Raw genomic sequence first — 9869 nt, forward strand, 5'->3', positions numbered from 1 at the left:
GAAAGTGGCAACTGATGTGGTGTTGAGGCCCAATTTGCCCATGTCTAGCTTAGGTGGGCAGAGTTATGATGGTGCCTCAAACATGGCAGGAAAATACACTGGTGCACAGGCAATTGTGAGGAGGCAGCAGCCATTAGCCCTCTATGTGCATTGTGGAGCACACTGTGTAAATCTGATTACACAGGCTGGCTGCTCAGCCTCCCCACTGATCTGGGATTCCCTTTCTTGGGTCCATCAGTTAGGTGTCCTCTATCAATCAAATGTATTTATAAAGCCCTTTTTACATCAGTTGATGTCACAGTCAGGAAAGTTTAAGAGCATGTTTGAATCAATTGCCATGTCCTAAGATGCACATCTGACCACCCTGAAACCCCTATGTCCAACAAGGTGGACTGTGCCGAATACTGCTATTAGAGCTGTGCTAGGGCAGTATGAGCGGGTACAAAGCAGCCTAGAGGAGATGGCAATAACTGCATCCAAGACAGCTTCAACTGCCAGTGGCTTATTTGAGCACTTCAGCAAAGGCAAGACTGTGTTGGGCCTCACACTTGCCTCTGCGGTTCTTGGAGAGCTTGAATGCATAAACATTTCACTGCAGAAAGAAACTCAGACTGTCTCTGGTATGCAGGCTGCAGTCGACTGTGTGCGGTCTTATCTTAGGGGCAAGAGAAATGATGAAAGCCACCTTGCACTGTATGAGAAAGCAACAACATTGATTGACTCCAATGAGACATACGATTTGCTGGCAAAGCAGTGGATCACTATAGTGCAGAATTGTTTTTAAGTGCTGGATCGTGTGGAGGTTCAGTTTGGTGACCGTTTTGACCAGGACAGTCTAAACACCCTGCAAAATTTGGAAAGAGCGCTTCTCACAGGGGAGTTGGATGAGTCTCTAGATCAGTATCCTGAGCTGAACATAGATGCAACTGCACTGAAAGATAATCTCTTTCGCTGCAGTTGCATCTCTTTCGCAACAAATACCCCTGTAGCAGCAGTGGGAAGGCAGCAGAGGTCCTCAGGAGGCTTCCAGTGGAGGTGCGGAGGTTGTTTGACCATGTTGAGGTGCTGATCAGAATTTTGTTTGTGGTGCCAGTGTCTTCATGTGAGGCTAAGAGGAGTTTCAGTGCACTCCTCAGGTTGAATACTTGGTTACGGGCTAGCATGGGCCAAGAGAGACTGAACACCATAGTTGTCTGTAATGTACATAAAGACAGGCTGGACAGTCGCAAGAAGGAAAATATCTGCCAGCAATTTGTTGGATCCATCGAAACCCGCAAACATATGTTCGGTTCTTTTGTTCATTAGTTCAGTAGTGTGTATAGCAGTGGTTCCCAACCTTTTTTGGGTACTAGAACCCTTGCATATTTTGAGGAAAGGCAGGCAAGGTTTTGAGCGGTCCTCGGTGACCCCCAACCCCTCTATATTATATGTAAAGTTACTGGTGGTACTGAATACGTTCATAACACTTTTTATTTCACGGACCCCTTGTGACTTCAACTGTAAGTCCTGGATGACAGGAAGCTTTGCCTCCGTGATGTACTGGGCCGTGCGCACTACCCTCTGTGGCGCCTTACGGTCGGATGCCAAGCAGTTGCCATACTAGGTGGTGATGCAACTGGTCAGGATGCTCTCTATTAGAGGTCGACCGATTATGATTTTTCAACGCCGATACCGATTATTGGAGGACCAAAAAAAAGCTGATACCGATTAATCGGCCTATTTATTTTATTTAACAATACTGAATGAACACTTATTTTTACTTAATATAATACATCAATAAAATCGCTTTAGCCTCAAGTAAATAATGAAACATGTTCAATTTTGTTTAAATAATGTAAAAATAAAGTGTTGGAGAAGAAAGTAAAAGTGCAATATGTAAGAAAGCTAACATTTAAGTTCCTTGCTCAGAACATGAGAGCATATGAAAGCTGGTGGTTCCTTTTAACATGAGTCTTCAATATTCCCAGGTAAGAAGTTTTAGGTTGTAGTTATTCTAGAAATTATAGGACTATTTCTCTCTATACCATTTGTATTTCATTAACCTTTGACTATTGGATGTTCTTATAGGCACTAGTATTGCCAGTGTAACAGTATAGCTTCCGTCCCTCTCCTCGCTCCTACCTGGGCTCGAACCAGGAACACATTGACAACAGCCACCCTCGAATCAAATCAAATCAAATGTATTTATATAGCCCTTCGTACATCAGCTGATATCTCAAAGTGCTGTACAGAAACCCAGCCTAAAACCCCAAACAGCAAGCAATGCAGGTGTAGAAGCACGGTGGCTAGGAAAAACTCCCTAGAAAGGCCAAAACCTAGGAAGAAACCAAGAGAGGAACCAGGCTATGTGGGGTGGCCAGTCCTCTTCTGGCTGTGCCGGGTGGAGATTATAACAGAACATGGCCAAGATGTTCAAATGTTCATCAATGACCAGCATGGTCGAATAATAATAAGGCAGAACAGTTGAAACTGGAGCAGCAGCATGGCCAGGTGGACTGGGGACAGCAAGGAGTCATCGTGTCGGGTAGTCCTGAGGCATGGTCCTAGGGCTCAGGTCCTCCGAGAGAGAGAAAGAAAGAGAGAGCACACTTCAATTCACACAGGACACCGAATAGGACAGGAGAAGTACTCCAGATATAACAAACTGACCCTAGCCCCCCGACACAAACTACTGCAGCATAAATACTGGAGGCTGAGACAGGAGGGGTCAGGAGACACTGTGGCCCAATCCGAGGACACCCCCGGACAGGGCCAAACAGGAAGGATATAACCCCACCCACTTTGCCAAAGCACAGCCCCCACACCACTAGAGGGATATCTTCTCGAAGCAGCGTTACCCATGCAGAGCAAGGGGAATAACTACTCCAAGTCTCAGAGCGAGTGATGTTTGAAACCCTATTAGCGTGCACCCCGCTAACTAGCTAGCCATTTCACATCGGTTACACCAGCCTAATCTCGGGAGTTGATAGGCTTTGAAGTCATAAACAGTGCTGTGCTTGCAAAGAGCTGCTGTCAAAACACACGAAAGTGCTGTTTGAATGAATGCTTACGAGTCTGCTGCTGCCTACCACCGCTCAGTCAGACTGCTCTATCAAATCGTAGACTTAGTTATAACATAATAACACACAGAAATACGAGCCTTAGGTCATTAATATGGTTGAATCAGGAAACTATCATCTCGAAAACAAGACGTTTATTCTTTCAGTGAAATACGAAACCGTTTCGGGTGGCATCCATAAGTCTAAATATTCATGTTACATTGCACAACCTTCAATGTTATGTCATAATTACGTAAAATTCTGGCAAAATAGGCACCCCAAACTGTTGCATATACACTGACTCTGCGTGCAATGAACGCAAGAGAAGTGACCCAATATCACCTTGTTAATATTGCCTGCTAACCTGGATTTCTTTTAGCTAAATATGCACGTTTTAAAATATATACTTCTGTGTATTGATTTTAAGAAAGGCATTGATGTTTATGGTTAGGTACACATTGGAGCAACGATACGCACCGCATCGATTAAATGCAACGCAGGACACGCAAGATAAACTAGTAATATCATCAACCATGTGTAGTTAACTAGTGATTATGATTGATGTTTTTTTTATAAGATAAGTTTAATGCTAGCTAGCAACTTACCTTGGCTTCTGCTGCATTCGCGTAACAGGGAGGCTCCTCGTGGAGTGCAATGTAATCAGGTGGTTAGAGAGTTGGACTAGTTAACTGTAAGGTTGCAAGATTGAATCCCCCGAGCTGACATGGTAAAAGTCTGTCGTTCTGCCTCTGAATGAGGCAGTTAAGTTAACCCACCATTCCTAGGCCGTCATTGAAAATAAGAATGTGTTCGTAACTGACTTGCTAAGTTAAATAAAGATTAAATAAAGGTGTAAAAAAAAAAATGGCCAAATCGGTGTCCAACAATACCGATTTCCGATTGTTATGAAAAATTGAAATCGGCCCTAATTAATTGGCCATTCCGTTTAATCGGTCGACCTCTACTCTCGATGGTGCAGCTGTAGAACTTTTTGAGGATCTGGGGACCCATGCCAAATATTTTCAGTCTCCTGAGGGACTCCTCTTCTGGCTGTGCCACATGATGACTCCTTGCTGTCCCCAGTCCACCTGGCCGTGCTGCTGCTCCAGTTTCAACTGTTCTGCCTTCTTATTATTCGAACATGCTGGTCATTTATGAACATTTGAACATCTTGGCCATGTTCTGTTATAATCTCCACCCGGCACAGCCAGAAGAGGACTGGCCACCCCACATATGCTCTCTCTAATTCTCTCTTTTTTTTTCTCTCTCTCGGAGGACCTGAGCCCTAGGACCATGCCCCAGGACTACCTGACATGATGACTCCTTGCTGTCCCCAGTCCATCTGACTGTGCTGCTGCTCCAGTTTCAACTGTTCTGCCTTATTATTATACGACCATGCTGGTCATTTATGAACATTTGAACATCTTGGCCATGTTCTGTTATAAACTCCACCCGGCACAGCCAGAAGAGGACTGGCCACCCCACATAGCCTGGTTCCTCTCTAGGTTTCTTCCTAGGTTTTGGCCTTTCTAGGGAGTTTTTCCTAGCCACCGTGCTTCTACACCTGCATTGCTTGCTGTTTGGGGTTTTAGGCTGGGTTTCTGTACAGCACTTTGAGATATCAGCTGATGTACGAAGGGCTATATAAATACATTTGATTTGATTTGATTTGAAAAGGCATTGTCGTGCCAACATTATTCACATTTTCTTATTTATTAAACATTTGATTTCAATAGTTTTCTCTTCCCAAAACTAAAATATGTTATGAACAGAGTGGACTAAGGCACTGCATCTCAGTTTCAAGCTGTGCCACTAGAGATGATTTAATCTAATTTCACTGCAATTGGTTAGTCAACATGCAATAATACCTGTATACTGTCAATATCACTGAGATTCATTATTTGTGTTTAGATGACCAAAATCAGATTAACTAAGCCTACCCTTCCTCTTTTCCCTCCCTTTTCAGTGATGTGAACTACAAAAAAATGCAAACCAATACTTCAGGTCAGTATTATCAATAACCATGCATATCATGCATACCAATGTATATAGTAGGCATGTGAGTTGTACAGCTTATTCAGCTAGGTCTTCTACTGTATGTGAGCATCTCTCCCTCTCTCTGTATGTCTGTCATTCTCTCTGTGTCTCTGTTTCTGTGTCTATAAGATGTATCTACATGTACTTTACACACAGGAGGTTGCTGAGGGTAGGACGGCTCATAAAAATGGCTGGAATGGTATCAAACACATGGAAACCATGTGGTATGAGCTTTACAGTAGACTTAGCTACACACGCTGTATGTGTGTAACTGTCTCTATCTCTCTGTCTAAAGCTAGGTTTCCTTCCAATTGGTGACAGACTTTCATGCGAATATAAAAAAATATGCATAAAGAAAATATGCATGGTTTCCCACCAGTGGTGTGTTTCCTCCAAGCAGACTTGTTGCGGATAAAAAAAACAGTACGTGATGACATTGTGTACACAATGTACTTTTTTTGCATACATTTTCATGTACTGAATAAAAATCAAAAGCTGAATGTGTTTCCATCACATTTCTGACTCTACTGATCATTTTGTCAAACTGTTGCGTTAAATAGCAAATGTGCCTCCTCTGGTCTTGGCGCGTGCTCTCTAGCCAAGAGCTCATAGATACAGTGCGCATAGGCTAGTCTACATGATGACATTATTATGGATAAGAAAATGTTTTTATTTGTAAAAAAAAAACAGCAGTCAAGCATCAAGATCACCGTGCACCACCCCGTGAAGATCATCATACGTTATTTCATCTGTAGCCTAATAAACTGCATGGTTTCCCAAGTCGTTGTGGGAGGACCACACACACCATATCATCGCGTGGCTCAAAGTTTATTTCGATATTATGGTTATTATATCAATATTTGCGCATGAAGGTGTTTCCACTGCCATTTCTCGCATAATTAATTTTACAGACAAAAAGATCCCACCATGCTGAACAAACAAATGATCTGTATGCATTTATAGAATTGTACTGAAACGTCCTGTTTCAAAAAATATATACGGTATGACTTTACTCACATAATACTGGATGGAAACCATACTCTCATAATAACTGTATGGAAACCATACTCTCATAATAACTGGATGGAAGCCGTAATCGCATAATAACTGGATGGAAGCCGTACTCTCATAATAACTGGATGGAAGCCGTACTCGCATAATAAATGGATGGAAGCCGTACTCGCATAATAAATGGATGGAAGCCGTACTCGCATAATAACTGGATGGAAGCCATAATCGCATAATAACTGGATGGAAGCCGTACTCGCATAACAAATGGATGGAAGCCGTACTCGCATAATAACTGGATGGTAGCCGTACTCGCGTAATAACTGGATGGAAGCCGTAATCGCATAATAACTGGATGGAAGCCGTACTCGCATAATAACTGGATGGAAGCCGTACTCGCATAATAACTGGATGGAAGCCGTACTCGCATAATAACTGGATGGAAGCCGTAATCGCATAATAACTGGATGGAAGCCGTACTCGCATAATAACTGGATGGAAGCCGTACTCGCATAATAACTGGATGGAAGCCGTACTCGCATAATAACTGGATGGAAGCCGTACTCTCATAATAACTGGATGGAAGCCGTACTCTCATAATAACTGGATGGAAGCCGTACTCTCATAATAACTGGATGGAAATGTGGTTTGTCTCTGTTTATCTAAGATGTTTTTCATTTTTGCATTCAACAGATCTTGCCTGGATTCCTGCCTCTTTCAAAGTTATAAGTAGGAACAATGGCTACATGTCTGGCACTGTGAAATCTGAGGAAGAATTGGGGTTCTTGCTAGAAAACCACAAAAGAGCCACTTACACTTCATTCAATACATGGTAGGTTTGAATGTGTCAATTTGGTCCATGCAATTAAATTATTTGTTGATTAGACATTTTAGTCGTTTTTATATATATGTATATGCTTTTTCCCTCTGTATTGATTTACCTACATGATCACTTCTGGTGATCCTCTAGGTCTGAACATAAAAAGGATCAAATCAAAAGAAGGCTACTTTGGCAAGTGGAGGATTATGCAGACGATGTCCCCGTTTGTGTTGGAAAAATAGCTATCCTTGCATGGCAAAGCATCGAAAAGACCTACAGCTGAGGTACATTGTCTAGTGTCATTATAAGGAATTCATATATACCCATAGAATTGGAATACTCTAAATAATGGGTTAAATAAACCTATCATAACCCCAAATCAAAGGTTGTAATACTCTGTTGTTAGTTGTGCCTTCTTCATTATTTCTTCACTCATTGATAACTTCTTCATTCATTGACAAATGTGTCTATAGGAACAGCCTTCAGAACATGTATATAGCAAGAAAAGATTATGTGTAGAGGGGCAAAAAAGTGGACTGTCCAGCAAAGCTTTTCATTCGGCTTGTAACTAGGTGAGTTAATTGGCACAGTATAATATAATGGATGCTTCAACAATGCCTCTAATTTCTCTAAGCTTTGATTAAATATGTATTAAACTGTTTTCTTTAAGGTATGACACATTTAGTGTCAAAGGGGATGCTTCAAGGGCAAAAAAACAAGAAGCAATGAAAAGGCTGAAGGAGGCATTGACTCTGACAAGCCCAGCTACATCATGTCAAGTTCTCAATCGCTGAAGCACAACAAAATCACACTGTCAATGAAGCAAGTTGCTTTAAAAGGAAGATGCATCCACAAGAAAACATGGGGCAGGACAGAGACTCCAGACAGCAGGAGGAAAACATGGGGCAGGACAGAGTCAGGGAAAACCACATCCCAGCTGAAGAGTGTGCGTTAAGAGTTGAATTAAACAAAATAATGGATGCTACTTATCTATGTCAAGACATTGAGATCTTACAAAAGACAAAGGAAGCTGTGGCAGACATTCGAAAATCCTTCATTGGCTCCTGTCCAAAAGGGAATGGTCTTCCGTTGCTGAGCAAAGAGAACCAATTGATGAGAGAAAACAACAAAATGCTTCGATCTCTCCCACCAAAAGTGAGAAAAGGAAAACTTAAGGGACCGTTTGAAATTTACTGGGGTGGGGCGGGATGTCCAAAATAGGGGAGTGATGTCTAACTGTTTTGGGGCTTTGGGGAGGGTTGTGTGCAGGTGCACACATTTTAGAAACAAGTCAATTTGACCCCTCAATAATATACCATGAGTACGATTGATTGGGAGAAAAAATCCCCACTGTAAAGCGCCAGGCAGCTACTAGCTTTGTGACACAGATAGAACAATGAGACAGATGTTTTACCGGATGTATAAATCTGAAGCTTCAGGTTATCATTTCCACTTAATCTCATTACCGTATTTGGTGGTAAGCCTAGTGGCCTGCAGTGAGATTTTGGCTGACATTCTGCAAATTTTCTCATTGATGAAACATTTGATCTCAATACAGTTTTCTGTTCCCAAAACTAGAATCTGTTGACTAAGTTTTGTAGACTTTCCCTTTTCTCAAAATTTCTAAAAATGGTGTTGTTTAGGAGTGCAAGGGCGATATGAGTTATTGTATAAGCACACTTCACAGAAGTGGAAACCACAGGATGTGGTCTATCAAAGGTTTACAGTAGAAACATCTTTGACAGTGCTACTCAGTTACTCATTTTTATGATGTGGTTGACACTGGAATACATTTACCCTGACCCCCCCCCACTCCCAACATGCAACACAAAGTTACGCCCTTGGTTGTTTTTTTACTGGCCACAGGGGATGGTAGTTTTTCCTCCCTGGTTTACATTTGCTTTTTTTGAAGGTTTTACTATGTCATATCTTCCATCCTAGCCAAGTTTCCTCATCTGCTTGCATGCACCTACCTTTATCAGGTAGGTTTTGTTACTTCCCTTATGCACTTTTCTGCACACTTACTATACCACAGGTCAATATAGTCTACCAGTCTGTCTATCCTGACCTATCCACCATTCATAGTGACAATAGTAGTAGGTGGACTGTTTGTCCAGATCTACAATAGGCTAACTAGTAATCATACCACACAAAATCATTCAAAGCGGCACCAATTTTCAATATAAATCCACAAGACCATAGAGGAATAGCTGATAAGCAGCGGAGAGTCAGGTGCACATGAAAGAACAGTGAAGACATGAGACATGCTGCTCAAAAATCTCCCCTATTGATCCTGTTTAGGGAAAATACAATTATCCTTACTGGGACTCCCTAAAAACATTGCATTTCGCCCAAAGTGGTTTTCGTAGCAGGTTAGGAAAGCATTTAGGCTAACCCTATCCCTTTTACTTAACTCTAATTCTCCTAACGTGCTACCTTAATTATCCTATCCTGCCTAGACTAGCCTGCAATACCACAATGCAATGAATAATTGCATCATTGTTTTCTACTGAGTACAAAATTCTACTCTAAGCTGTAAACTGCAGTGAAAATGTCATTTGAGTAAACGGCGCAAAAGTCCTGTGATGTTTCATTCCATTAATTCCATTTGGATCAGTTTTGGGTCTACTCTCGACAGTTTATAAGTATTTATTGTTAGGAACCCCAATAGCGATGGAACCCTGACCTGCCAAGGCAGCAGCAGCTTTTCCTGGGGTCCAAACAGGATTAAAACACTTAATCATAATAAAACAATACATTACATTACTCCATCATTACAAATGTACAATATTGGAATCTCCAATACTACAATGTGTTTGTGTGTAGAGTGTGTGTTATAGAATGTACAGTGCCGTCGGAAAGTATTCAGACCATGTAAATTTTACACATTTTGTTACGTTATTCTAAAATGGATATATAAAGAGAAATTCACAGCAATCTACATACAATAGCCTATAATGACAAAG

At 41.6% G+C, this 9869-nt stretch overlaps 1 long non-coding RNA gene across 1 annotated transcript; it reads left to right on the forward strand.

Moving 5' to 3' along the window:
* The first annotated feature begins 4625 nt into the window (after nt 1-4625).
* LOC116354434 (uncharacterized) lies at nt 4626-9669 on the forward strand. Its single transcript, XR_004203701.1, has 5 exons — nt 4626-5042; nt 6777-6915; nt 7054-7187; nt 7377-7475; nt 7574-9669. It is a non-coding gene; the product is annotated as an uncharacterized LOC116354434 (long non-coding RNA).
* The last annotated feature ends 200 nt before the right edge of the window (nt 9670-9869 follow it).

This window comes from Oncorhynchus kisutch, linkage group LG17 (genome assembly GCF_002021735.2).
Source record: "Oncorhynchus kisutch isolate 150728-3 linkage group LG17, Okis_V2, whole genome shotgun sequence".
Lineage (NCBI taxonomy): Eukaryota > Metazoa > Chordata > Actinopteri > Salmoniformes > Salmonidae > Oncorhynchus > Oncorhynchus kisutch.